The sequence below is a fragment of the Eptatretus burgeri genome, chromosome 2 (assembly GCF_056783735.1).
Source record: "Eptatretus burgeri isolate ZD-2024b chromosome 2, Ebu_testis_v1, whole genome shotgun sequence".
Classification (NCBI taxonomy): Eukaryota; Metazoa; Chordata; class Myxini; order Myxiniformes; family Myxinidae; genus Eptatretus; species Eptatretus burgeri.
In genome coordinates this window covers 83664409-83692142 of record NC_140962.1, presented here as the reverse complement: position 1 = coordinate 83692142, position 27734 = coordinate 83664409, and the positions used below count along the sequence as shown (strand labels likewise).

Here is a 27734-nt window from a genome sequence, read left to right as displayed (position 1 = left end):
CTCGCAGTTCGAGTCCACAGAATGGAGTTTCGTGCTTTTCTATACACCTCACACTTTTCTCTTTTGCATTACATGCATTTCCCAATGTATCTTTTCTTCTTCTTCGCACTTCTTCCTTCCTGTTCACCTTTCCCAGCAGAGGCTTCCACACAACACAGTCCCAATGCAGCACATTCAGCACCACAGCTAGAACAGCACAGCCTACGAAAGCAGATCCCCATATATTCGAGCAGAACGAGCCATCCTGGAACTGCAGAGCCTGGAACTCACACAGGTCGGACAGGTTCCGGCAAGAATGGCAAACCATCAGGGCTCTGCCACACGAGGGGAGCATGAGGAGTGAGTTCAAGCAACGGGCCGTGGTAACAGTCGCTTCAACCAGAGTGACCACAGGTTCGTTAGGGGCACGTGATCGTCCCCATTATTTTCCTATCTTCCTCTATAATCACTACCCTCTACCCACCTCTCTATGTTATTCCTTGGGTGTATAGATCCAGTATTGTATTTCCTGGAAGTGAATGTTGTAAGTGCTTGCTCTGTCATGGGTATGATCTCGTGAGAATAAGGGCAAAGGCATATGCGTTTCATCGGTGTTAAAATCCATGCCATTTGTGTCTCATTTTTTTCCACCATTTATAATGTTTGAGTTTTCCCACCATTTTCTCTCACCTGATTATCACCCCCATAATTCCTCTCATCATTTTCTGCTCTTTCATTTCTTTGGTTTCCTGTGTAATAAATTCATGAAAGTGTTGATACGTGTCTTGATTTATCCTGCTTGTGGTTGGCCCAAGATAGCTTCCTGGCAGGGGAAGTGGGGGGCAGTTGGTCCAAGACTCATTGTAATGGTAGCCCACGTAATGCAGCATGCGGCATTGGTTTTCTCGGCCAAGTAATTATGCACCACGTAGTCGCTGGCACGGTTCCCCGTCTGCCATGCTTAACTCAACGGCATGGTAAACTGACTTTGGGCACGACGATCCAGCCCAAGTTAAGGGTTGTATATGATGTCCATGGTCTCTAGGGACATGCCATCCTCTTGGAGTGATCAAAGGTGATGTCTGCAACAATATCACTCTGTTACAAAGTCAGATAAGTATTTTTGGAGGATGTCAATTGCATTTAGGATGCTGAAGTGGTTGGCTGGTCAGATCTGGATGAGGAATAGGAGTATCAGGCATTTCAAACTCATACCAAGAACGTTTCAAACTCAGAAACAGACGAATTACAGGCCGTTGTCAGTGATACTAACTTTAGGCAGTTCCCATCCAGCAAAGAGCTCACTGAGAATGTTGATGATCGTCATCAAAGTCACAACTGGGGTTGCAGTAATTTCTAACCACTTCTAATGTTGGTCAAGTACTACAACGAGGATCTTTGGTTGGAGGGAGCAGCATTTACTTCACCAAAGATGTCGATTTGAATCTGGCTCCATGGTTTTTCTGGCCAATAGGTATGGGTTAGACCAGTGGTTGTGTTGGTTTCAAAGATTTCTCACTTGCTGCACATGCTTCACAATCCCTATTGTGCTCTTCGAAATTTGGCCGATGTTGACCTTTTGGTCTGTGTTTTCTTTTTTGTACACAATGTCAAGGCTCGTATAAGAGGTAATGAAACGGAACACCAGGAAGGAGCCCGAAGAAGTAAAGAGCAAAGATGGAATCATCAGGAGGAACCTGGATAGGATTCGGGTTTCAGCCGCTACTCCACAACCCTCAAACCCATCCAGGCACAGCCAAGTGAGCCTTACAGAAAAATTTCTGCAAGAATTCACTTCTCCTGAGAGAGAGAGAGAGATAATAAAAGAGAGGAAGAGAGAGAGAGTAAAAGAGATGAAAGGTGAAAAGAAAAATTTACTCTCGTATAACACACTGAACGTATAACAAAAGTAGCAGGGGGCAAGAGGGGTGGGAGATGGAAGCACAAAATAGTGGGGAGCAGAGACATTAGGAGATCTGTGGAAGGGAGAGGATGGGGCACGATACATGGGGTAAACAAGATGGACACTACAGGGACTTTCAGGAAGGAAAGCATGGAATTTGAAGGAGGTGGGTTTGGGGTGGATTAACAGGGGTAGAAAAGATCATGGCTTTGAATGGGGGATCATCTGAGATGGTGGTGAACAGCTGTCTTGAAGACCTGAAGGAAAGAATGACATTGAAGAGAATTGTGGAAGTTGATTCCACAGGCGGGGAAAATAAAGGAACGAATGAGGGTAGGTGAGCAGTGATTCGGGATTTTCAGAGCTTCACCAGATTGGGGTTGATGGTGGACCGCGTATGCGCTGCAGAAACCTGGGGGAGGGGAGAGGGGAGGGGGGAGGGGAGGGGGGAGGGGAGAAACCAAAGCACAGAAAGATCAGAGGGTGCAAGACCAGAAAGGAGGTGGTAGAAGAGAGAGAGAGAGAGACCACCAAACTATCTGTGATGGGAAAGTGATAAGGCCATGGACTCAGCTTCAATGCAGGAGATTCCAATGATCTTGAAAGCCTTGGTTTCGACAGTGTCCAGCTGAGCAATGTGTGAGGGAAGTGACCTTGCCCAGAGGGAAGAACAATACCCTATCAACCCGTTGATGAAAGTCTTGTAGATGGATAGGAAGGAGTTCAGCTGTGCAAAAGAAGGACTTTGTATGACAGAGGATGCCCAGTCAGCAACTGGCTTTGTCGGCCAACTTTTAAATGTGGTTGGCCCAAGAAAAATCAGAGCTTATTGTGAAAGCAAGGAGTTTGAGCGACTGAACTTCCTCAATAGGATAGTTGAGAAAGTAGATGAGAGGGTTCGCCACATGGTCCTTTCAGAGAAAGACAGTGAGAATGTGAGATTTATCAGGATTGAAAGACATATTCCAAGTGTTTGACCAACTTATGATTTTGTCAAGGTCTGAAGAGGTCAGGTATGGGAGCATGTGCCAGAACAGCACGTCGCTGCGTCCACTTTCCGCCGGTACTCCAGGGGCCTCCGTCTGGCCATCCCCCAGGCAGATGCCAGGCCCATCCCCATCTCCTTGAGATGATGGTCAACCTGTTGCAACCATGAGGCACGTGGTCGACCCACTGGCCTCCTCCACTCATGAGACTCCCTCACTGAGAGAATCTGGTGAGCAGGATCAGAGTCAGAAAAACGAGCCACATGTCCATACAGCCGCAACTGACGCTCACGGACTATGCAGGTAACAAATCTCATCCGAGTCTCTCTCAGCAACCGCTCGTTGGACACAAAATCCGACCAGCGATAGCCAAGGATTCTCCGAAGAGACCTGGTACCAAAGGAATTAAGTCTCCGTCTCAGATCCTTGGTCAGAGTCCAAGTCTCGCACCCATAGAGCAAGACTGGAAGTACCAAGGACCTGAAGACTCGGACTTTCATCCTCCCGCACAGGTACCGGCAGCGCCACACCCCATGATCCAGTGAATCCATGACTCTCCAGGCCCGACCCAGACGTCTATTGACCTCTGACTCGCAGCCAGCAGAGACATGAATATCACTGCCAAGGTAAGTGAATCTCTCCACGACCTCAACATCCTCACCACAAACAGACACAGACAGGACAGCAGCATCCAAGATGTCACCGAAAGCCTGGATCTTAGTTTTGACCCAAGAAACCCGTAATCCCAACGGCTCCGACTCCTCATTCAGCACCTCGAGGGCCCCCAAGAGGATGTCTAAAGTCTCCGCAAAGATGACTGCATCATCTGCAAAGTCAAGGTCCGAGATCTTGACATTCCCAAATGACGCACCGCAACTTGATCTCTCCGACATCCTCCCTAAAATCCAGTCCATACAAGTGCTGAAAAGTGTGGGGGCAAGTACACATCCCTGACGAACTCCAGTAACAACTGGAAATAAGTCAGAGGTGGTACCACCACACTTCACAGCACTCTCAGTACCAGAGTAGAGTTCAGACATCAGATCGATCAGTTTTGGTGGCACCCCACGAAGACCAAGAATCCTCCAGAGGACATCCCGATTCACTTAATCGAACGCTTTACAGAGATCAACATAGGCTGCAAGCAGCCCCTGCCGAAACTCTCGTCTGCGTTCGGTGAGGACACGAAGTGCAAGGATACGGTCAATCGTTGACCTCTTTGGTGTAAAGCCTGACTGCTCTGGACGCTGGTGCTCAAGCAGATGGTGGCGAACCCTATCGAGAATTATCCGAGCAAAGACCTTGCCCGGCACTGAGAGCAGCGTCACCCCTCGGTAGTTGTTGCAGTCTTGGCGATCACCCTTCCCTTTCCAGAGAGGGACAACAAGGCCCCTCTTCCAGTCAGTTGGGATGATGCCTGTGTTCCAGGCAGAGCACAAAACTGCATGCAACGACACGAGTGCAGCATTTCCACCAGCCTTGAGAAGTTCGGCATGGATGCCACAGATCCCTGGAGCTTTGCCCCGTTTCAACTGGTTCACCGCAGCCCGTGTTTCCACAAGCGTAGGTGGACCACAGTTGATTCGAAGGTCAGCAACAGGGATTGTAACACCCTTGACGTCCAACTCGACAGTTGGGGGATCAGCCTGGTACAACCGCTCAAAGTAACCGGCCCAGCGGGCTTTCACTTCAGACTCCTCTGTCAAGAGCCTACCACTCTCTACTCGAACTGCAGTGCTCCGAGGGATGGGCTTGGATGAACGTAATGCGCGAATTCCCCTGTAAGCGGGACGAGAATCACCTGTCCACAGGTGATGCTCTACCCCCTCACAGATTCCTCGCACATAGGCCTCCTTGTCCACCCTCAGTGCACGTACAGTTTTACGCCTCAGCTCCCTGAACAGCTCAGCTCTGCCATTCAGCCTGGCCCTGCGACTCTGGTCAATGGTATCCAGTGTCCCTTGAGAGACAAAATTCTTCTTTGCCCTACGGTGAGCTCCAAGGCATCCACCGGCAACATCAAGGACGGTGGTCTTGAAGGCGCTCCACAACTCTTCAGGACCCCCCAAAGCACCCAGACCCCCCAAGTGTCCACTCAGCCTGTTCGCAAACTCCTCAGCTACCCTCTCATCCTTGAGCTTGCCAACATCCAGCCTCGGCTGGGATGGTACCATTCTCCAGGATTTAAGGTGCAGCTTTAGAGTTGCTACAACAAGCCTGTGGTCAGTATTGAGGAACTGAGCACTCCGGTAGACCCTGCAGTTCTGGATCATCCTCCAACGACCGTCAATGAGGACATGGTCAATCTCCTTTGCCACACCGCCAGCGTTGGAATACCAAGTCCAGCGATGAGCTTGTGGGCGCTGAAACCATGAACCAGCCACCCTAAGTCCATGACTTCTTGCAAAGTCAAGGAACTTAGTGCTATTCTGGTTCATAGTTCCTGACCCATGGGGACCAACACACACCTCATAACCATCCCTATCAGTTCCAGTGGATGCATTGAAATCCCCCAAGACTAGAAGTGTATCTCGTCTGGGGCACTGATCAACCACAGACTCGAGTGTGGCGTATAATGCGTCCTTCACGGTGAGATCACTCGCCTCAGTCGGAGCATAAACAGAGACCAGGGAAATGACACCTAAGGCGTGACGAATCCTTAATCTCATAATACGCTCGTTGACCGGTGTTACCTCAATTATCATTGGGGTCAGCTTATTGGACACAGCTACAGCAACTCCTTGGGTATGGTAACCATCAGAGCGACCAGACCAATAGTAGGTGTAACCACCCACCATTATCTCGCCGCAATCCGGTCTCCGAACCTCAGAGAGAGCTGCAATCCCGATGTCCAAACGCTTGAGCTCAGATGATAACAGAGACAGGTGATCATCCTCTCTTAGGGATAGGACATTCCAGGCACCCACCCGAAGGGACCGCCTCAGGTTAACCCAAGGAGACCGCCGTCTGGTGGACGACACCTCAGCACCACTCCGACACACTCTCCCGCAATCTGACCCAGGGATGTTACCCCGTGGTTTTCCTCCTATCAAAGATTGGGAGTCCCGAAGGCTTTGCCCCAATCCCGTCATCCGGTGAGCTGCCCTGCGAAGGGAAGCTGCACAGGAGATACTCCAAACCCACGGAGTGGGTTTTCAGATTTTTTTGCGTTTTTGCGTTTTGCGGAATGAAGGCTTTTACGGTGGCCGGAGTGCAAATCCTGCCACCAACCTCCTAATAAGAAGTGACCCAACTGCAGGAGGACGTCCGCAGACACAGTTGGGCACTAGATATGGATGGCCGTTGGCTCACAAGGAGCTCCTCCGCCCTTTGACAGGTTTTGTTTTTAATCCTGCTGGGTGTCCATATCCAAACACCCTCCTCACCAGAAAACCTGGTGGGGGAGACGGTTTAGTCGCCGACAACCCGACCATGGAACAGGTTAGTACAGGTTTACATGGTACCTGTAGCAGGTCACAGATCGAACCTGACCTGACTGAAGGTCTGAAGGTCTGAAGAGATGGGAAGAAACTTCCCTATCTGAAGGATGGGGTATGTCACGGCAGAGGGTGAAGTCATTAACAAATAAATAAAGGGGATTTTCAAGAGAGTCAGAGATCAATGAAGAAGATTAGGACTAGGACGAGGCCAAGAACACCACCTTGGGAAACTCCAGCCTTAACAGTGAGAGGAAATGAAAGGATTCCATTGAAAGCCACACATAGGCTACAATAATAAAGTCAGTATGCCATATGTGCATTTGGTCTTGGATGAAATCAGCAGAGAGTTTGGAGAGCAAGGCAGGATGACTCGTCAGACTGTATCAAAAGCACGAGATATGTTTAGAGGGACAGCCCTGACCATATGTCTTACACTAATGGCCTCCATTAATTGTTTGGAGCATAGAAGCAGGATGTCCAAGGTACAAGGACCTGGTCTGAATCTGAAATGGTGATCTGAGATGAGACCATTGGAGAAAAGGAAGGATTTCATATCAACTGCGATGATGGATTCAATGTCCTTGCTGATGCTTGGAAGTAAGCTAATAAGTCTGTATTTAAGCGGTTTGGTTTTTGCTCCTTTTTATGTAATGCAGTGGTGTTGGTTGATTTCCAAGTAGATGGAGGATGACCTTGGCAAATTATAGGGTGAAAAGAGCAGAGAGAGGATGTGTAAGAGCAGCAGAGTAAATTTTCAGGACACGTGAGCTGATGCCGTATGGTCCAGTTGCAGAATCAGAGTCGAGGGATGCCAGAAACTTCACCTTCTCTGGTGCAAAAGACATATGGTCCAGTAACAGTTGGGTATGTCTGGGTAGGGTGGGTACAGAGAATGAGCGGTTGAGTCAAAAGATTTTGAAGCAAACATATATTTGAGACTTTCGGCCTTCTCACAAGCGGAGTTGGCTGTGGTGCCATTTGAAGTGAGGGAAGGGATGGAAGGGGAACATACTCCAGAGACAGACTTAACAAGGTGCCACCAAGTTCTAGAGGAAGGAGACTAGTTTGAAGTTTCATTCTTGAGGTTGGGCAGATGTTGTTTTCTGGCTCTCTTGAGAGTGGACACACACTTGGTGCAGGATTTTGGAATGGTCTGAGATTGCTTTCGGTCAGATTTGCTTTCCAGGAAGAGAAGGCAAGTAGTCTCAGAGCAACTGTCTCCCCACATAATTCAGTGTACCATGAGCAGGAAGAAGTGTAGGATACCTAAATATGAGATGGGATGAATCTGTGCATGAGAGAGAACAGGTTTCTGTGAATGAATGTCCAGGCTGAGTTGATATTAGGGGTCGTAGATATGGGAGACCAGTCCTGAAATGAAATGGCTGCTTGCAGTCCCTGCCAATGTGCTTTCGTTAACTGCCAGACTGCGCAGAGGCAGTTCTTTGAGATCAAGAAAAGCTACTACACATGGTAAGCCCTTTGCTGTTTCAAACCATACCCAGGTTCCACTACAGCTGCAGACATTCACAAGCAGTACAATACATGAGAATCCCAATACTACATGCCCAAGCATGTACGACATGCAATGCTCATAGCAGTTAACATATAAATAAGAAGACCCAATCGTGCTTTTAAAACTAGGGCTTACCTTGCGTAGCCTTTCTTGGTTGCTTTATGCAGCTTCTTTGCTTGAAGAAGTTTGCTAGAGTTAATTTATTTGCTGGAGTCAATTTATTTGGTTATCCCAGCCAGGGCCGGTTTATCCTTTTGTGGGCCTGGTGCCAAACAAATTTGTGGGCTCCAATTTTGGGAACCATTGCAAAAGGAAGATCAATACAGAAGTAGTCTTTAACACAGCACACAGCTGTGTATAAGTTTTGGGGTTTTTTCACAATATTTACAAGTTTAAGTTACAGATGGTGGTGACTGCCATGAGCATTAGGGTACCAGCAATGGTATCCCGAGGGCAGAAGGACAACAGAGCATCAATTACACACTCATCGGCAGGGGTTGAAGGCACAGTTGCTTCATTCAGAGCACAAGCACTGTTACTTAAATAGCTGCTGATATGAGGCAGTTTTGCTTCATTTTCATCGATATCTGCTTTACGCCTGCGTTTCTTCCTTCCTTCCTTCCATGTTAGTGCTGCTTCATCGGGATGAAGATTACCACACTATGGTTTCTGAGCGCCACTCAAATATTTTTTCATCATTTGTGGTACGAATTATCCAGTTGTCTTCTCCCGCTCTGCTTGTGTGGAACTCAAACTGGAGCATCCGCCATGAACAGTGTGGACTGTGGTGACGTCACATGCCAGGAAATGGTAGTATTTATTTTTCAATTCAAATACCTAGTATGTTTTTTAAAAGTAACATTAAATTATACACATTATTTATGGAAATGTTTTGTGATGTGTACACTTTAAAATAAATAAATATATGTCGCCATGGACCCCTCATTTGTGTGGGCATGGAGCCGAGGAGCCATTAGTACCATTGTAAACCTGGCACTGATCCTCTTCGGTTAATTGATTGGATGAGAGCTGATTGGTTATGCCTTCCAATTACGGGTGAAAGACGTGATTGGGCCTTGTTATTTATGTTATCTGCTATTGGTATTGCACGTACTACATGCTTGCAAGCCTTGGTGGTGCGCCTTTCTGTCTGCACTGTCGCTGATGACTCGCAAACCAGTGATGAAACCAGCAAACCAGCAAACTGATAACTCGCAAACCAGTGATACAGTGGCTGAGGAGAATGTCTAGCATTGGGATTCTCATGTATGTACTGCTTGTGAATGTTTCAAGCAGAAGAGGAACCCAGATGGAGCTTTAAACAGCAGAGGGCTTACCTTGTGTAGCTTTTCTTCGTCGCTTTATGCAGCTTTATTTTGCGAAAGTAGAATGGTAGTGATATATAATATATATATATATATATATATATATATATATATATATATATATATATATATATATATTGTTGTGGGCCAGAGGTCAGGTGGCGAGAGCGACCACTAGGTGGGGGAAGTTACGTCGTCTCCCACCAGACTCCCGGAATTGTAGGCCGTCGCTCATGGATAATTCCGTGATGCAGCGGGTCGCTTAACCGACCGTGGACGCCAATACTTCCACCGCCTGGTGTGGGGTTTTTTTTGTCTGGAACCAATTTACCTAATTAACCACGCGGTTTCGACTACCGGGGAACCACGCCCTCAGTACACCTTGCTCGAATCGGATCACTCTACCAACTACCTTTCTGGTTCGAATGCAGCCGAGCGGACCTGCCAAGAACGTACCGGCAAGAATGAACAGATTATTGGGGATAAAGACCCGGATTAAACTCAGATCCAAACCATGCTGGACCAATGAAGGAAAAGACAAAAACGAACTGGGAACATTTCTACAATAGCTTATTTACAATCAACTTAAAAAAGAGGGACAGAGAGCAGACTTAAGCAGGAATAAAACAGGCAACATTTACAATGATCAAATAAAAACACTTATGCAATTCTACTTAAAGACGGCGCCACACACTCAGACGAAAATAAACCCAAATGTATGGCAAAGGACCCCACAGACAGAGAGGGAGGTGAGCTGAGGTCGCAGTTCTTTCGGGTACCTGAACGTTGGAGGGAAGGGATGCTCCGTGGTGTGGCACCTGTCAATGGTCGTGCAGATCGGTCCACGGCCACACGCGTGGAGACCGTCTGCGAAGGAGCCTGGGTCGAGTAGAGCGGAGTCCGATGCGAGGATCAGGGCTGCAGACAGGACTCAACGAGAGACCCGGTCAAGGTCGGGTCGAGGTCTTCCCAGCTCTCTCACACTCAAAACAAACGACCCCCAAAGAGCGCAACCACTCTACGACCTTCCTCCTTTCTTTCACTACCAGCCGATGAACTGTCTCACTCCAACGCTCCTCACTCCAACGCTCTCCGCTCTCAGGGTTGCTTCGTAATTTATAGATCTCCCTCAGTGGGGAGGGGGCTTGGTGAAGCTGACGTCACTGTCCACCCTGATTGGACGAGGCTTCCATAGGTCCGCCCTTTCTAGGTGGGATTTCGGCCAAACCGGGAAGCCCGCCAACTCCACGAGTGTCCGGATTCGCCAAAAAGGTACTGCACAAAGATTTTACCTCGGAAAGCGAGAGGAAGGTACTGTGGTTCAAAATAAAAGGGGAGAAATGATTTATAAACCTAACTAAAAGCCATTGCAACACACCCCCTTTTGCTCTCCCACTACACACAAGGATGGGTTCTATCTGCACATATACTTAATGAAATAACTGACTTGGGACACCTGTATGTTGTGTGCATAAGATTCCGAGAACCATAACAATATATATATATATATATATATATATATATATATATATATATATATATATATATATATATATATATATATATATATATATATATATATATATATGTAGTCGTCGACTTACGACCTATGCGACTGTGATGAATTGAAGGATGTGACGCGTGATCACATGTCGCGTGGCTCGCGTACGGGACAGATAAAACCGAGATTCCACGCGGTCGGTGGGATTGTCCCTGGGGCATTGTCATTTACGGCGGTGGTTCACTTGGTGCTCGTTGAATGGTAAGAATTGAGAGTATACCGGACTCCGTGCTAATTGCTGATTTATTTTGCGGTGATCTACTGCACATGTATACATTGCTACACATGTACTCCTTGCTGCACATGTATCCCCTGATGTGCCCGTAGAAGCGGCTTCAATCAAGTGAAATAAAGCCTACACTCTGAAGGTTTTTCCCCCGCATTCATTTCAATTTATTTCACTTGATCCCTTCGGCTCCCTCAACCGACGATGGACAAGATCTACAAGCCGGAGAGGTTCAACGCAGACCCAAACGCGACTGACTCGGAAATGAAATGGTCGCATTGGTTCCGTTCCTTCTCACACTATCTGACCATTATTGAAGAGGGAGCCGACAAATTGGCCGCCCTTGTAAATCATGTCTCGCCCAGTGTATTCAGGCTCTTCTCGGAGTGTGACACCTACGACGCAGCGATCAACGTGCTGCGGGCGCTCTACGTGAAGCGCAAGAACGAGGTATACATACGACATCTTCTCAACACACGCAGGAAAGCAGCCGGGGAGACAATCGATCAGTTCCTGCAAGCTCTGAGGCAGTTGGGCAAAGACTGCAGTTTCCGGGCAGTAACCGCCGAGGAACACCGAGATGAAGCGACCAGAGAGGCGTTCATCCAAGGGCTCAGGTCAGCCCCCATACGGCAACGCTTACTGGAGAAAGCACAACCCACTCTTGAAATGGTAGCTGACCAGGCTTGAGCAATGGATACGGCTCAGCAGCAATCTGAGTCATATGGGACACCGATGCTGCTAATGAACGCTGCTACGGCGGAAACTCAAGGAACCCCCCAGGGCACCTCCGACACTGAGGATGGAGATAAACCCGAGGAATCGGATACCCAGACCACGACAAACTCCTCAGCCACTACTTCGGTTAATAAATGCTTCTTTTTTGGGTACAAAAGACACCTCCGCAACAAATGCCCCGACAGGGATGCCACATGCATGAATTGTGACAAGAAAGGGCATTATGCCAGGGTATGCAAATCTACTCTTAGAAGAAATAAACCCACTTCTGCGGCTCTCTACTCACAAAAGAAAGTAACAGCAGCTTCACCGGGGAATCTATCCAAAGTTATCATCAACGTACGAATTAACGGGCATATGGCTGAGGCTCTGATTGATACCGGTAGCTCTGAAGGTTTCGTCAACAGCTCGCAAGTGAAGGGCAGGAAATGGAAGATCCACCTGACAGACAATACGGTATGCATGGCCTCCACATCACTACAGTCCCACGTACGAGGGTACTGCAATGTTGAATTGGACGTAAAAGGGTACACGCATCGGGATGTAAGGGTACTGGTGCTTCGTGATTTATGCGCATATGTAATTCTAGGTCATAATGTCCTCAAGCAGCACACGAGCGTCGAAATACCGTTTGGAGGAAGCAAACCTCGTCTAATTCTAAATGCTCTGACCACCGCAGAGGTATCGTCCCCCCTGCTGTTTGCTAACTTGACGCCGGACTGTAAACCGATAGCGATCAAATCGCGACGATATACCACTGCCGATATGAACTTCATCACTTCTGAGACCAAGCGATTACTGGAAGAAGGAATTATAGAACCGAGCGATTCGCCATGGCGCGCGCAGGTGTTGGTGGCCACCAACCAGAACCACAAGAAACGAATGGTTGTCGATTACTCTCAAATGGTCAATCGCTTCACCCAACTCGATGCCTACCCTTTGCCGCGCATAGATGAGATGGTCGAATGCGTGGCCAATTACAAAATATTCAGCACCATCGATTTGCGAAGCGCCTATCATCAAATTCCCATTCGAGAGGAAGACAAACCTTACACCGCGTTCCAGGCAGGTAGACGCCTCTTCAATTCAGGAGGATTCCGTTCGGTGTCACTAATGGAGTAGCTTGCTTCCAACGAGTTATGGACGACATCATCTCGGATGAAAACCTCAAAGACACTTTTGTTTACGTGGACAATGTCACGGTGTGCGGTAAAGATCGGGGGGAACATGATATGAATCTGGACAGATTCTTGAGCATTGCTAGAAAATATAATCTGACCCTCAACTACGAGAAATGCGTATTCACGGCAAAGTCAATTAATCTTCTCAGCTACACAATAGCCGACGGCAGGATTAAGCCCGATCCTGAACGATTGCGCCCACTCCGTGAGCTACCCCCACCTCAGGACCTGCAGACAATGCGTCGGGTGATCGGAATGTTCGCTTACTACGCTAGATGGATCCCCCAATACTCTGAAAAAATACATCCCCTAGTGCATTGCAAAACTTCCCACCAGATGTCGCTGTTGTAAAAGCTTTCCACAACCTCAAGGATGATATCAGCAATTCCGTGGTATTATCGATCGATCGCACGGTGCCGTTCGTGGTGGAGACGTACGCTTACGATCACGCAATCGCCGCGACGCTCAATCAGTCCGGCCGACCCATCGCGTTCTTCTCGAGAACTCTCTCAGGAAGCGAGCAGAGACACTCGGCAATAGAGAAGGAAGCGTACGCTATTGTCGAAGCCCTGCGTAAATGGAGACATTATTTACTGGGCAACCACTTCACACTCGTCACGGACCAGCGATCCGTTGCCTTCATGTTTGATGGGAAAAATAACGGGAAAATTAAGAATGAGAAAATAATGAGATGGCGGATAGATCTAGCTTGTTATAGTTACGACATTGTTTACCGGCCCAGGAGGGAAAACCCTGCTGCAGACACCTTCTCTCGGGTCTACTGTTCGGCGACAATCAGTCGGGCTTTGCAAGACCTCCATGAGTCTCTGTGCCACCCAGGAGTAACCAGAATGGCACATTTCGTGCGCAGACAAAACCTTCCCTATTCTATCGAAGATATTAAACAAATGAATGCTTCATGCCCTGTTTGCGCTGAACTAAAACCCAGATTCTATGGCGCGGCTTCTGGCAGATTGATCAAGGCCACTTCACCCTTCGAGAGACTAAATATCGACTTCAAAGGGCCCCTGCCGACCGAGACAGACAACAGATATATATTCACTGTTGTTGATGAATACTCAAGGTTCCCATTCGCATATCCGTGCTCGGATATGACCTCGGGCACTGTCGTGAAATGTCTGTCTGACCTCTTCGCTATGTTTGGGAAACCTTCGTACATACATTCAGACAGAGGGCCGTGTTTCATGTCGGCCGGGCTAAAACAGTTCCTATTTGAGCACGGCATAGCAACTAGTCGAACGACGGGTTACAACCCACAGGGTAATGGGCAGGTGGAACGGTATAATGGAGTAATTTGGTAAGCCGTAACTCTGGCGCTGAAATCGAGAGGGCTGGGGCCCGAGCGGTGGGAGGTTACCCTTCTCGACGCTCTGAATTCCATACGCTCTTTGCTCTGTACGTCCACCAATGCTACTCCTCACGAACGAATGTTTACTCACCAACGACGTTATGTTGACGGCCAAACGGTGCCCAACTGGCTAACCCATCCCGGAACAGTGTTCATGAAATGCCCGGTACGACAAAGCAAGTATGAACCCATGGTGGAGGAGGTCGAACTCATCGATGCTAATCCAGAGTATGCTCATGTCAGACTTCCTGATGGCAGGGAGACCACTGTGTCGGTTCGCCATTTGGCTCCCACAGGTACTCCTCCTGCAGGTACACCACCATCTGGTACTCCTCCCTCTGACATTCCCTCCCCAGGTGTTTCCCCCCCAGGACCTCCACCGGGAATGGTGGCGACGGAGCTGCTGCGTTCCACCCGAGAGCGATCGAGGAGTCATCCCCGGCACGAGTCGAGGCTCCCCAAGAAGATCGAAAGCCTCCCTCAAGTGAAACCACCATTTACTCCCGGAGAGGTCGACGGATAAAACCCCCTCGCCGACTCGATCTGTAAAGGGGATTATCGGCATCCTCGATGCTCATGCTCCTATATGCTCATTATATCATATATCGATGCTCATTACCATGCTCCTACAACTCAAAATAATCCTCACTGCTTGGAATGTATGCTTCTGTAGTTTAAATAGTTCGCGCTGCTTGAAATGTATACTCCTGTAGCGCTGAAGTAATCATGGTGCGTTAGTTGAGCCTCGAGTTACATTTTAAAGATGGGGAGAATGTGATGAATTGAAGGATGTGACGCGTAATCACATGTCGCGCGGCTCGCGCACGGGACAGATAAAACCGAGATTCTGCGCGGTCGGTGGGATTGTCCCTGGGGCATTGTCATTTATGGCGGTGGTTCACTTGGTGCTCGTTGAATGGTAAGAATTGAGAGTATACCGGACTCCGTGCTAATTGCTGATTTATTTTGCGGTGATCTACTGCACATGTATACATTGCTACACATGTACTCCTTGCTGCACATGTATCCCCTGATGTGCCCGTAGAAGCGGCTTCAATCAAGTGAAATAAAGCCTACACTCCGAAGGTTTTTCCCCCGCATTCATTTCAGCGACTTTTGACTGTTCGACTTTACGACCACTTTACGACCACGTAAAGTGGCCCCCCAAAAAAAAACTTTTTTTTTTTTTGTATGTAAAATATACATTGTTCGACTTACGACCAAGTCGACTTACGACTGATTGGCTGGAACCAATTGCGGTCGTAAGTCGACGACTACATGTATATATATATATATATATATATATATATATATATATATATATATATATATATATATATATATATATATATATATATATATATATATATATATATATATGTACTCGCGATACCCGTGCACATGCACGGGATAGCAGTACAACATAGCTGGTAGCAGACGACAGACCGTACACGGGGAATGACAAAAATATGCATTGTGCAAAATGCAAGTGGTACTATGGAACGCCAAGACTTCCCAAACATTGTCGGCATGTCTGCTAAGTGCCACAGCAATTTCATAGGGATCGTGTGACGGCGAGCCGAGTTTTTAGTGTGCAAGCTTGGTATTATAATAGAGATATATGTATGTATATATATGTATATAGATAGATATATATGTATATAGATATATATATATATATATATATATATATATATATATATATATATATATATATATATATATATATATATATATATATATATATATATATATATATATATATATACATATATACACACACACACACACACATATATATATATATATATATATATATATATATATATATATATATATATATATATATATATATATATATATATATATATATATGTGTATATATACACACACACTGTACATATTCAAAGAAACATATATATATTTATTTATATATATATATATATATATATATATATATATATATATATATATATATATATATATATATATATATATATATATATATATATATATATACAGTGTCTTCAAAAAGTATTCATACCCCTTGACTTTTTCACATTTTGTTGTGTTCCAGCTTGAATTTAAAATGGATTAAATTTCTTCTTTTTTTGTCACTGATCTACACCAAATACCCCATCACGACAAAATGAAAACACGTTTTCATAAATTATGAAAAATTAATTGAAAATTAAAACCTGAAATGTCTTGCGTCAATAAGTAATCAACCCCCTGAGTCAACACTTTGTCGAAGCACCCTTGGCAGCGATTAGAGCGTCGAGTCTTCTTGGGTATGTCTGTATCAGCTTTGCACATCTAGATTTGGAGATTTTCTCCCATTATTCCTTGCAGATTTGCTCGAGCTCTGTCAAGTCGGATTGGGAGCATCAGTGAACAGCAATCTTCAAGTCTTTCCATAGATTCTCATTGGGATTCGAGTCTGGACTTTGGCTGGGCCACTCAAGGACGTTCACATTCTTGTTCTGAAGCCATTCCATTGTTGCTTTGTCTGTATGCTTGGAGTAATTTTCTGTTGGAATATAAATCTTCACCGCAGTGTCAGGTTTTTTTTTGCATTCTGAATCAGGTTCTCCTCAAGGATTTGCCTTATTTGTCTCCATTCATTGTTCCCTCTATCCATACAAGTCTCCCAGTCCCTGCTGCTGAAAAGCATCCCCAGAGCATGATGCTGCCAACCATCATGGTGTTAGATGGATAATGAGCTGTGCTTGGTTTCCGCCAGACATAGCACTTTGCATTCAGTCCAAAGAGTTCAATTTTCATCTCATCAGACCACAGAATCTTTTGCCTCATGCTCTCAAAGTCTTTCACATGCCTTTTTGCAAACTCTGGGCATGCTGTCACATGCCTTTTTCTCAGCAGTGGTTTCCGTTTGGCCACTCTTCCAAAAAGCCGAGATTTTTCAAGTGCTGCAGAGACTATTGTCCTTCTGGTAGGTTCTCCCATCTCCAGCCAATGAACTCTGTCGTCATTGTAGAGTGGCCATTGGGTTCTTGGTTATCACCCTGACTAAGGTCCTTCTTGTCTGGTTGCTCAGTTTTATCTGACGGCCAGCTCAAGGAAGAGTCTGGGTAGTTCCATATTCTTTCCATTTCCTCATGATGGAGCTCACTGTGCTCTTGGGAACATTCAACATTCCAGAAATTGTTTTCTACCCTTCCCCAGATCTATGCCTCCTCACATTTATATCTCTTAGTTCTATGGACAGTTCCTTGGAGTTCATGGTGGAGTTTCTGCCCTGACGTGCACTGTCGTCTGTGACTATATATATATATATATATATATATATATATATATATATATATATATATATATATATATATATATATATATATATATATATATATATATATATTTGTGTGTTTCTTTCTAAATCATGTCAAATCAATTGAATTGGCCACAAGTGGGCTCCAATCAAGTTGTGGAGACATCTCAAGGATGATCAGAGGAAATTGGATGCACCTGAGCTCAATTTCGAGTGTCATAGCAAATAGGTTGAATACTTATTGATGCAAGACATTTAAGTTTTTCATTCTTAATTACTGTATATTGTAAAAAATTCTGAAAACATTGTTTCACTTTGTCATTATGGGGCATTTTGTGTTGCTCAGTGACAATTAAAAAAAAAAATTAAATCCATTTTAAATTCAGGCTAACACAACAAAATGTGAAAAAGTCACAGGGTGTGTATATTTTCTGAATGCACTGTGTGTATGTATTCATGATTGGATAAAGTTTCAAAGAAAAATAACCTGGACAAGTTTGGCATAAAGATATATAAGTTGAGTTACATTTCGATGATGGCTTCTGAGCTCTTTATAACAGGAAGAATGCCTGATGTGATGCTCCAGACGTTCTCTCCTGGGGCTCGTGGTCAGACATCATTCCAAAGCAGCATGAGGCTGTAAGATTAAGAGGCAGCGAGACTACGTCCCACTGTGTTACTCTTCAAAGTGCAATCAGCCATGGGGTTAAAGCCCCTACCTGTTTGTTTACTGGTTTTTGTTATCCCTCACCTCAGGCTCGTTCTGCATTTTTAATTGTCCTGGCCTGATTGCACCCGTTGTCAAGAGCCTTCTATGGTTTATCCTTCTTTTTGCACTTGTTTAACATCACAGGAGAGAATCACAATGCTGATCCAACCCTTTTCACAACCCCAAGTATCAGACAAACCAGTACAAAATATCCACTGCACAGTGAAGAGTTTATATATAAAATCCGAATATGTTTGTCATTACTACAAACATGGTCTATTCACAAAAGGAAGACTTTTACTCTCCACGACAGAAAGTCTTACGATTACCGATATTCGCCAATTAAGAACATGTAAAACATATCACACTCTAATAAGAGCAAGTTTTCATTTTCTTACAGAAATCGCACAGCAGGTTTAATGCTCAAACAACTGCAAGAGTGGGTTTTAAAAGCAAGAATATTCAGACTGAGTAACAATTTAAATACATTGTTGGCTGCAAAAAAATGTAATGGTTTAATAACAAGTGTGCCAAGCGTGAGGAAGGTTCGTGTGCTATACTCCCACTGTTCTCAAGACAACAAATACAACTAAACCCTACCTACTTCCCAAAAACCTCCATTCCCTCCCTCCCCCCCAATTATACTCCCCATGAGGCCTACGCTATCCTTGAAAAGTTTGGTCACGATCAATTAAAGTGGTTCATAGACTATCGTCCACTCTATTCCAAATCCCCCCCTTAAATCTGAAAATCTATTTGAGCTCTTAACTTCATTTTTTTTTTTTCACCATTAAACCCACACGGGGCCGACGTGATCCCTGCTACATTTGCTGGCAATCACTCAAGCCATTATAACGAACACCCATTCTACCCCCTATTCAAAATCCTGCTTAAATTGAAAAAAATGTATGGAATCTAATAATTTAATTTTTCACCATAAATCCCTCATTAAGCAAGATATTTTTTGGTAGCACTGCAGCTTATAGGGCTGATGAGCATAGCTGGACCCTGATAGAGAGAACCCCACCTTCTGCTTCCCCACACTTCCCCCTAAATGTACTACCCCTATTTTACTTCCCATTATCGGTGCTAAGTTTAGTTGCGATTACTTAAACCGTTACAAACATCCCCCCCCTCCCCAGACCTCCTCCCCTAAACGCCTTACTCCATAATCTTCACCCCACCCCCAATGTCACTCCCCATGAGGCATTCATTATGTTTTCCAAGTTTGTCCTGTTCTCAAGATGTACAAGATAGAAGGGAACTGAGTGACATCAGACATCTGGCAGACAACCAGAAAATGGAGTACGACAGTAAGCGCGCCTTTGCCTGATCCAACTTGTGCGCCACTCCAATGAGCACCAAAAATGCGAGAGACTTCTTGTGCCTACAAATATAGTTTTTACCCAGTGCGTGCGAGGCGAAAGGCAGGGTTAAGCAATTAGTTCACTTTGTCTGTCTATTTGTCAACAATCGTCAGTTTATGATCGAGGAAAAACCAATTTAAATTGAATGTTAAATTTTGAACACAAATTGGAACTTGATTCAGAAAACAAACCTGTAGTTGAGCAGTACTTTACCCCTGAATTTGTCTGGATCACGCATGCGCAGAGAGGAGTGAGATAATGTTTTTTACTCTGTCAGTCTGGCAGTCAGACAAAATTGAAAATCATTCCAAACAGGAACCTTACTGTTTTTCAGAATGCCATAAAGAACAAACAACAGGCATGAATAACTAATGCAATGTGTTAAATAAGGTGGTGTAAAAGACGCTACATCAACGGCGGTAAACTTCCAGAATTTGTTTTTCCTCCAGCCTTTAAAATCTTTATATTGTGTAAGTTTAATTATGTACATCCCTTCTTTTTATCAGTACTTGGACAAAATATGACGGTATTTTACATCATCACAACCAATCAAATTTGCCACTTTCAGATCCCACCCATGTCCTTGTGTCTCAAGACTGCGCTGAGGAAGGTGTTCTATGAACTCTAGTTTTTTTGTTTTAGCAATCAGGTGATGGAAGGTCTGAAAAGAAAAGTTATCAAAATGACATTCAGTTACTTATAACGAATCAGAATATTTACACAAAGCCTGGTGTTGCTTTCATGGTTAAGGTGGCTGGCTTAGGATCTTAGGGTCCTGAGTTTGATCCCTGTTGGCCACTGAATGAACATCAGGTGGAGTTGACTCAGCCTGTCATCATTCTGAGGTTGGTGAAATGAGTACCAGTGTTCTGGTATAGGAGCACAGCATCAGCAGTATAGTTGCACCACAACAAAATAACAGCTACCTGGCAGCCAAGCTGCAACATGGAAGAAGAAAAAGAAAAAGAAGAAGAATAAGAAGAAGCTTTCTGCAGTCAAGTTTAATGTGTTAACCAGAGCCCCAGAAAATAGGTTAAAACTGTAAAGATGAGAGCAGGTTTCTGTGGAAGAGGAGTAAACATAAATACACCATCTTCATCAATAATCGAGATGATGTTTCACAACTGTTCAACTGCCCCAAACATGCATTGGGACTTGAGGGCAGCTGTAAGAAGGCATGAAAAACCAACAACTACAGCATGCAGTGAATAATATAAATGAAGTATTATTGCAAAGTCATATACACAGTTACATCATAAGGAACAAGGTGAATTTAAAAAGATTCAATGGAATAGGGTGTGGGATACGAGTTCAACAAGGAGCTGATACTCTCAGTCCCCTGCCTTTTGGGTGGTATGAGGAATACATAGCTGTGTAATATAAAAACGAAATCCTAAACGTTTTTTGAAATATTGCATACACAAGCCATGTTACTGAGATCTTCAGACGGATCTCATTTTAATCTCCCCCTTCTCCGACATTATGAAAGGGGTGGGGACAAGAACTAATCAGATCACAAAGGTTTGGAGGGTGGGCAAAAAGTGTCACAAAGTGACAGTAAATAAGAATTTATTTCAAAATCTTATTGCAGTCGAGTGTAGTCGGTCAATATTGACTAAATAAACCGAAAAGGAAATATGAACAGATGATGGAGGAATGGGGCTTGGGGTCTGGGAATAGAAAGCCTCAGCTCCCAGTACATAGGCCATGATGTAGGGTGCTCGCAGTTTGCATGGGAATTACAAACTGACATGAAAATTATTTTTAAAACACAAGATCAGTTCCAATTTTTTTTGCAGTCAAGTGTAGTCGGTCATTATTGAAAGCAAAAACTAAAAGGAATACCATGGTAGATGGTGGAGGAAGGAGATTAGGCCACTGGAAATAGAAGGCATCAATTCCCAGTCCGTAGACAATAATGTAGAGTCTTGTCACTTTGCATGGGAATTACAAACTGTCACGAAAATGGTAGAAAACATAAGGTTAGTACCAAAATTTTGGCAGTTGAGTGTAGTCGGTCACTATTGAATGCATAAACGGAAAGGACAAAATATTCAGGTCAGTGTGGATTAAGAAAAACATGAGTGAGAATAGCTAGGCCTCAGGGTTAGAAACTTAAATATTCACATCTTATTATATCAATGTCAGAAATGAAAATCGTACATGAATCAATTAAACTGAGAAATTTCCGCACAAATCTCACAGATTCATGTTCGGTGAGAAGAAACAAGTAAAAGACACTTTCATTGAGGTTCACAGGGGATAATACGGGTTATTGAAAAGAGCATTCAAAATTCACCTTTCCATAAACCGTATGTGTACTATTGTTCAAGCAAATTGTGCAGTACGTCATCCTTATGTATATAGATGTGGTGATCATGTAACCTCTTCATAAGGCATCTATTCATTTCACTATACAGGGTGGGGAGGGGTAGAGTCCCAATATTCAGGCACGTCCTGGAAATTTCTTGTCACATGGGTCATGGGCTCCATTTTGTTTCCATCTGTGGTGTATTTTTCATCGGTGTAAATTTCTTCCATTTACTTGTCCAACCAATGGCAGTAGTGTAGGCATGTTTAAAAAAAAAATCTGGTTTCTAACCAATCATTTTGCCTCACACTACTATTGGGCTCTTGGATCTCCCCTTCGGGAGACCGGTGTTGAGAAAGGCTTGAATAGAAGTGTGACAACGTTTTCCTGCCTGGCAGCTCATTATTTAAACTGTCGTGGAAATGATTGATTGACTTGAGTTTTACTGGAGTTAAACCGCATTCGCAGCACTATTTTCAGCGACGCTTTTCCTCTCTTGACTCTTGGAGTTTCGTACCACATGCCACGTCGTGGCTCTATCTTAAGTGCGTTTTCACTCCTTTCAATGGTGGGACTTCTATCATCGAACCTCTTTTGGTCAGCAGCTTATTCCCATGGGCACTGGCCTTTTATGACACCTGAGTTACCGAGTGATCTTATTATTTCGTGGACACGACGCCGAATTGGTCCACTGGTGATACGCCATTTCTTGCTTCTTATTGAACGTGTGACTGTATTCACCCGTACTCAAGCCTAACATCGTATGGGACACCACTGAGACTGGACGAAGTCACCAACCTTTAGATCTGAGGAGAAGTCGATAACTCGATTTTCGATACATCGACTGTTCATTGAATGAGCAGAAGATTGTCGATAGCTTATCATTCTTTTAAAAGTGACAGGATGTTGTGCCATTGGATGCACCAATTAATCAGAGAAGGGTTTCAAAATGTAGAGATCCCCTGCAGATGCTGGAAGGAAAAAAAAATTGGGGGAAAAAAAGTTTGTCGTCTGAGATGGAAACCAACTTCAGTGTCATTTCCATGACAGGTAAGTTGTCATCCCACATGTGTACATTTATGCGTGGTGCATAGTCATATTGTTGTTGGCCATTAAGTATAACTCATAGAAAGACATACATCATCATGAAACATCTATAGATAATTTATGACATAAAAACAACCTCTTAACAAAGTTGCTTAAAAAGAAACACGTCACATGTGTGTCTGAAACGTAACTTTGTTTCTTTATTTATTAAAATTAGTCTAAGTATTGCACTTAACATTGGTTAACAACATGTCATGGTCCATGGCATGACTAATTCCAAAGTATTTGGCCTCACCTTGAAGCAAAATAACATACTGTACTGTGTTGTATTGAAGGTTTGTTGCCCCCAAACCACTTAGTAGAGGAATCAGAAGAGTGGGAGAAAAAGGGAGAAAATGAGAAGAGAGTAATAAAGTGTATTAACTGTTGGAAAAGTGAAACTATGGAGGATGAGAGATTTAATGGGAATAGAAAATAATGAGGAATTACACAAACATGCATGTTTTCAGCACATGTGAAGATTACATGCACAAGCATGTTTTCAGTGGAAAAGTACTTATCTATACTAATAAATGTGTGTGTGTGTGTGTGTGTGTGTGTGTGTGTGTGTGTGTGTGTGTGTGTGTGTGTGTGTGGGGGGGGGGTGTGGGGGTGTGTGGGGTGTGTGTGGGGTGTGTGGGGGTGTGTGGGGATGTGTGTGTGTGTGTGTGTGTGTGTGTGTGTGTGTGTGTGTGTGAGGTTTGCCATAACTCCAAAACCGTAAAACCTAGCAGCCTGAAACATTGCAAGCGTATGGAGAAAACTCCGAGGAAGAGCAAAAGTGGAAATTGGGTGTTTGGGTTGATTAAAACACCCCTTTTGAAGATAATTAACTGCTTTATTTAATTATAGCCTTCATCAGGCGATCCTCGGCCACCTCACTCTCGCTGGGGTCTGAAGGTGCCATGTCTTTTGGCCTGCTCAACAGGCCAGAACGATTTATTTACGATAAAGTTTTTTTTTTTTAACTTTGCTCACTCATATTATCGAATGCCTGTTCATCATCACTACAAATCGCTGGGTACATTGCAATGCTGAAAAAACGCCCAGAGATGTCAGTGTCTGCGTTGGGCCCGCGGTGGCTTGTGGTCCATCGAGATGTGTCTCGCCGGCTGAAAATATTGTGCAATTTATTTTTCGACGACATTGCTTCGTTTAACTATTATGTGGGATCTGCTTTCATTATCTACCTGTCAATTTGACATATATATATATATATATATATATATATATATATATATGTATGTATGTATGTATGTATGTATGTATGTATGTATGTATGTATGTATGTATGTATGTATGTATATATATATATATATATATATATATATATATATATACAACAATATATATATATATATATATATATATATATATATATATATATATATATATATATATATATTGTTGCAGGCCAGGGGTCGGTGGCGAGAACGACCACTAGGTGGGGAAAGCTTGCGTCATCTCCTACCAAACTCCCCGGAATTGTAGGCCGTCGCTCGAATAACTCCGCGAGCTGGTGGATCGTTTAACCGACCGTGGAACGCCAATATCTCGACCGCGTAGCGTAGGCTTATTTTGTCGAGATCCAATGTACCTAAGTAACCACGCGGTCTCAGCTACCGGGGATCCATGCCCTCGGAACGCCCGGCCGAATCGGATTCACTCTACTGGTAGCGGTAAAATTACACCTACCGACTACCACTCTGTTACCCACCTTTCCGGCTCGGATGCAGTCGAGCGGGCCTGCCCAGGACGTCCCGGCTACAATTGTCCGACTACCGGGGATAAAACCCCGCATAATCTAAGATCCGAACCATGTTGGACCAATGCAAGAAGGGACGGAAACGGGTTGGGAACATTTCTGTGATGATTTATTTGCAGTAAATGAAGATACAAAGCAAGACTTAATGCGAATATGCAGGAAGTATTTACAATGTTCAAAAACACTTATTCAGGTCCACTTAAAAGACGGGCCCACACTCAGACACACACACAAATGAAAATAAACCCAGAGTTCTTTACTGGACACTCGCAGCCGAGGAACGAGACAAGCTGGTGGTCAGAGTCCAGCTGGGTACCTGAGCGTCGGAGGAAGGGGGTGTTCCACGATGCGGCACCTGACAAAGGTCGTTGGTTTGGTCCTCAGTCGCGCGTGTGGGACTCGTCGTTCGTGGGGGAGCTCAGGTGGTGAATATCAGGGTCCACGGAGGGGGGTCAGGGTCGCTCTTTCCTTTCCTTGTAGAGGGCCAGCAGAGACACGTTCGCCGCCTTCCCAACCTTCTGCTCAACCCTCCGCTTCAAAAGAACTGCACGCTCAACAACAACCCCGTTGAAAACCTCCGAACAACCTTAGTAACAACCCCTTCATAACAACTCCTTCGTAACAACCCCAAAAACACCACCGCCTCAGAGAGTGCTCGGGAATTTATGGACCTCCCTCAATGGGACAGGGCTCGCTCGAACAGACCTCACTCCCTACTAGCCCTGATTGGGCAGGCTCCCATGGACTCGCCCTTCCTGGGCGGAGTTTCGGCCCCTGCGGGAAACCCCACCCACTCTTCAACGTGGGTTCGTACTTGTCGAGCAACAGCATCAATGTTGCAAAGGTCGTCATGAAAAAAGTGACAACGTTTGTGGGAGCCGAGAAACCGGAACCACGAGATCTTGCCTTGGCACGTCAGCGTGCGAGAAGGCAGCTGTTTGGTGGTGGATCATGATGGGCCGATGGGTCATGCAGATGGGATGGTTGTTAGATGGCTTGTTCGATGTAATAACCTAACTAAAAGAAATCGCAATGCACGCCTTTGATTCTCCCACTAGACAAAAAGAAGGGGATCTGACTACACACATACTTAACGACATAACTGACTTTTGGGACATCTCTATGTTGAATGCATATCGTTTCCAGATCCATAACAATATATATATATATATATATATATATATATATATATATATATATATATATATATATATACATATATACATACATACATATAGAGCCAGATCTGAATCGTCACCAACATTTAATCAGTTCATTCCTGTCACACACCCAACCTGTCCACAAAATTTCATCTGAATCTATCCACAACCTTTTGAAATATCCTGCACACAGACAGACAAACAAACAAACAAACAGACAGGGGTGAAAACATCACCTCCTTCCACCGTCGGTAACTTTGGTAACCAAATATGGGCACACAACAGTTTTTATGTGTGAGGTGTAAAGCGCATCTTAAAATATCTGAAATAAATATCTGACATGATTCGATTCAACAGAATTTCATTCTTTGATGTAGTCTCCACCACAACGATCATGCCCTCTTCTTAATCATGACTTCCTTCATCTCGATGATGCTACACATTATTTAGACACAATATATTAACACTTTCCTGATCCTATAAATACGTAGTAAATAAAAAGTGTTCAATATTTGAAAGAAAGTGTTGCAAAATGAATACACCCATTGTTGCACTGAACATTATACTGGCTATGCAAGGTTAGAGGTCTTTTCTGCAGCATTGTGGCCCAGAGAAGTGACCATGATGTAAAAATCCCTCTCGCCCCTCTCCCAAAACTGCCCCCATAAAATGATTAAGCTCATATTCTAATTCCTATTGGCCCCCACATTATACCCCCTATGACACTCCCCATGGGGCCCCCATTATGTCTGCCAAGTGTTGTTCCACTACAATGTTCCGTTCTCAAGATATATACAAGGTATAAAGGAACAGACAGACAAACAAACAGAAAAATGGTGTGTGACTGACAATAAGGGCACATTTACCTGATGTGAGACTAGTTAGTAAATGTGACGCATGTGGGCCAAAAAAGGAGCAATGCAAAGAATGATGACGAGGCAAGATGACGGAAGAATTAAAATTCCATTGGATTCAATGAACACACTCCATGTATTCTCTTAAGAGAGGCTCCGTGGGCTGAAAACAGTCCATTTCTCACACGAAATAATTTTTCCTGCTGCTACTAAATACACAAACGGTGCAACTTATGTCAGCTGGTCACATTTTAACTGCAGGGTTTCCTTTCAGCATCACTAGCCACGTCACTCACAAGTTTACACTTTAGTGTACCCTACATGTTTTTATTCGTAATTGTATAATCATTGTAATTATTGGAGCGACAGGATATCTAAGCCGTTGTGTGCCTTTCCACTGAGTTGTCTGCTCCAAAATGGGATTCCTGAGGGATGGAGACATCGTTATAAACATTCCGTACAGGTACCGTTTGGACGTTTTGTTAAATCGGAACTTCATTCAAAAGGAAATGTCACGACAATGGAATATATTTGCATTATCTTGTGGGTGGCGATGAAAGACCCTCAAAAGAGGAATCGAACAGTACAAGTGCAGCCCTTGAAGATAAACTTTCTTCATAAACAGATTCCATCCATCCATTGGGACCATACTCTGTGCAGAGCGTTGGTGCTGCCTAAGCAATCTCTTTGATTATTGGGCACAATCCTGGATGGGTCGCCACTCTGACACAGGATACCAGCTGCTGGCACTCATTTTGCCGACCTCAGAAGGATGACAGGCAGAGTCAACCCCACCTGGTATTAATTCAACAGCCGAATGGGATTTGAACTCAGGATCCTAGGATCCCAAGTTCACCACCCAAACCATTCTAGGATCCCAAGCCCACCACCCTTACTATTAAGCCAACATAAGGTGGATATAAGAAAAGAGAGAATATATATATATATATATATATATATATATATAAATAA

The 27734-nt window shown here is 44.4% G+C and overlaps 2 long non-coding RNA genes across 6 annotated transcripts in view; one reads left to right on the top strand and one right to left on the bottom strand.

The window, feature by feature from the left end:
* Positions 1-8623, top strand: part of LOC147032456 (uncharacterized) — a 66407-nt gene extending 57784 nt beyond the window's left edge. For 3 of the 5 annotated variants that reach the window (XR_015055174.1, XR_015055172.1, XR_015055176.1), the window contains one exon: positions 140-754. This is a non-coding gene — a long non-coding RNA (uncharacterized LOC147032456). Of the gene's footprint in view, positions 1-136; positions 755-8454 lie in introns of those variants that run through there. The other 2 variants (XR_015055175.1, XR_015055173.1) reach the window with 2 other exon arrangements.
* Positions 1-21542, bottom strand: part of LOC147032455 (uncharacterized) — a 35197-nt gene extending 13655 nt beyond the window's left edge. Inside the window, exon 1 of the long non-coding RNA XR_015055177.1 lies at positions 21432-21542. This is a non-coding gene — a long non-coding RNA (uncharacterized LOC147032455). The remainder of the gene's footprint in view (positions 1-21431) is intronic.
* Between the last annotated feature and the right edge of the window lie 6192 nt (positions 21543-27734).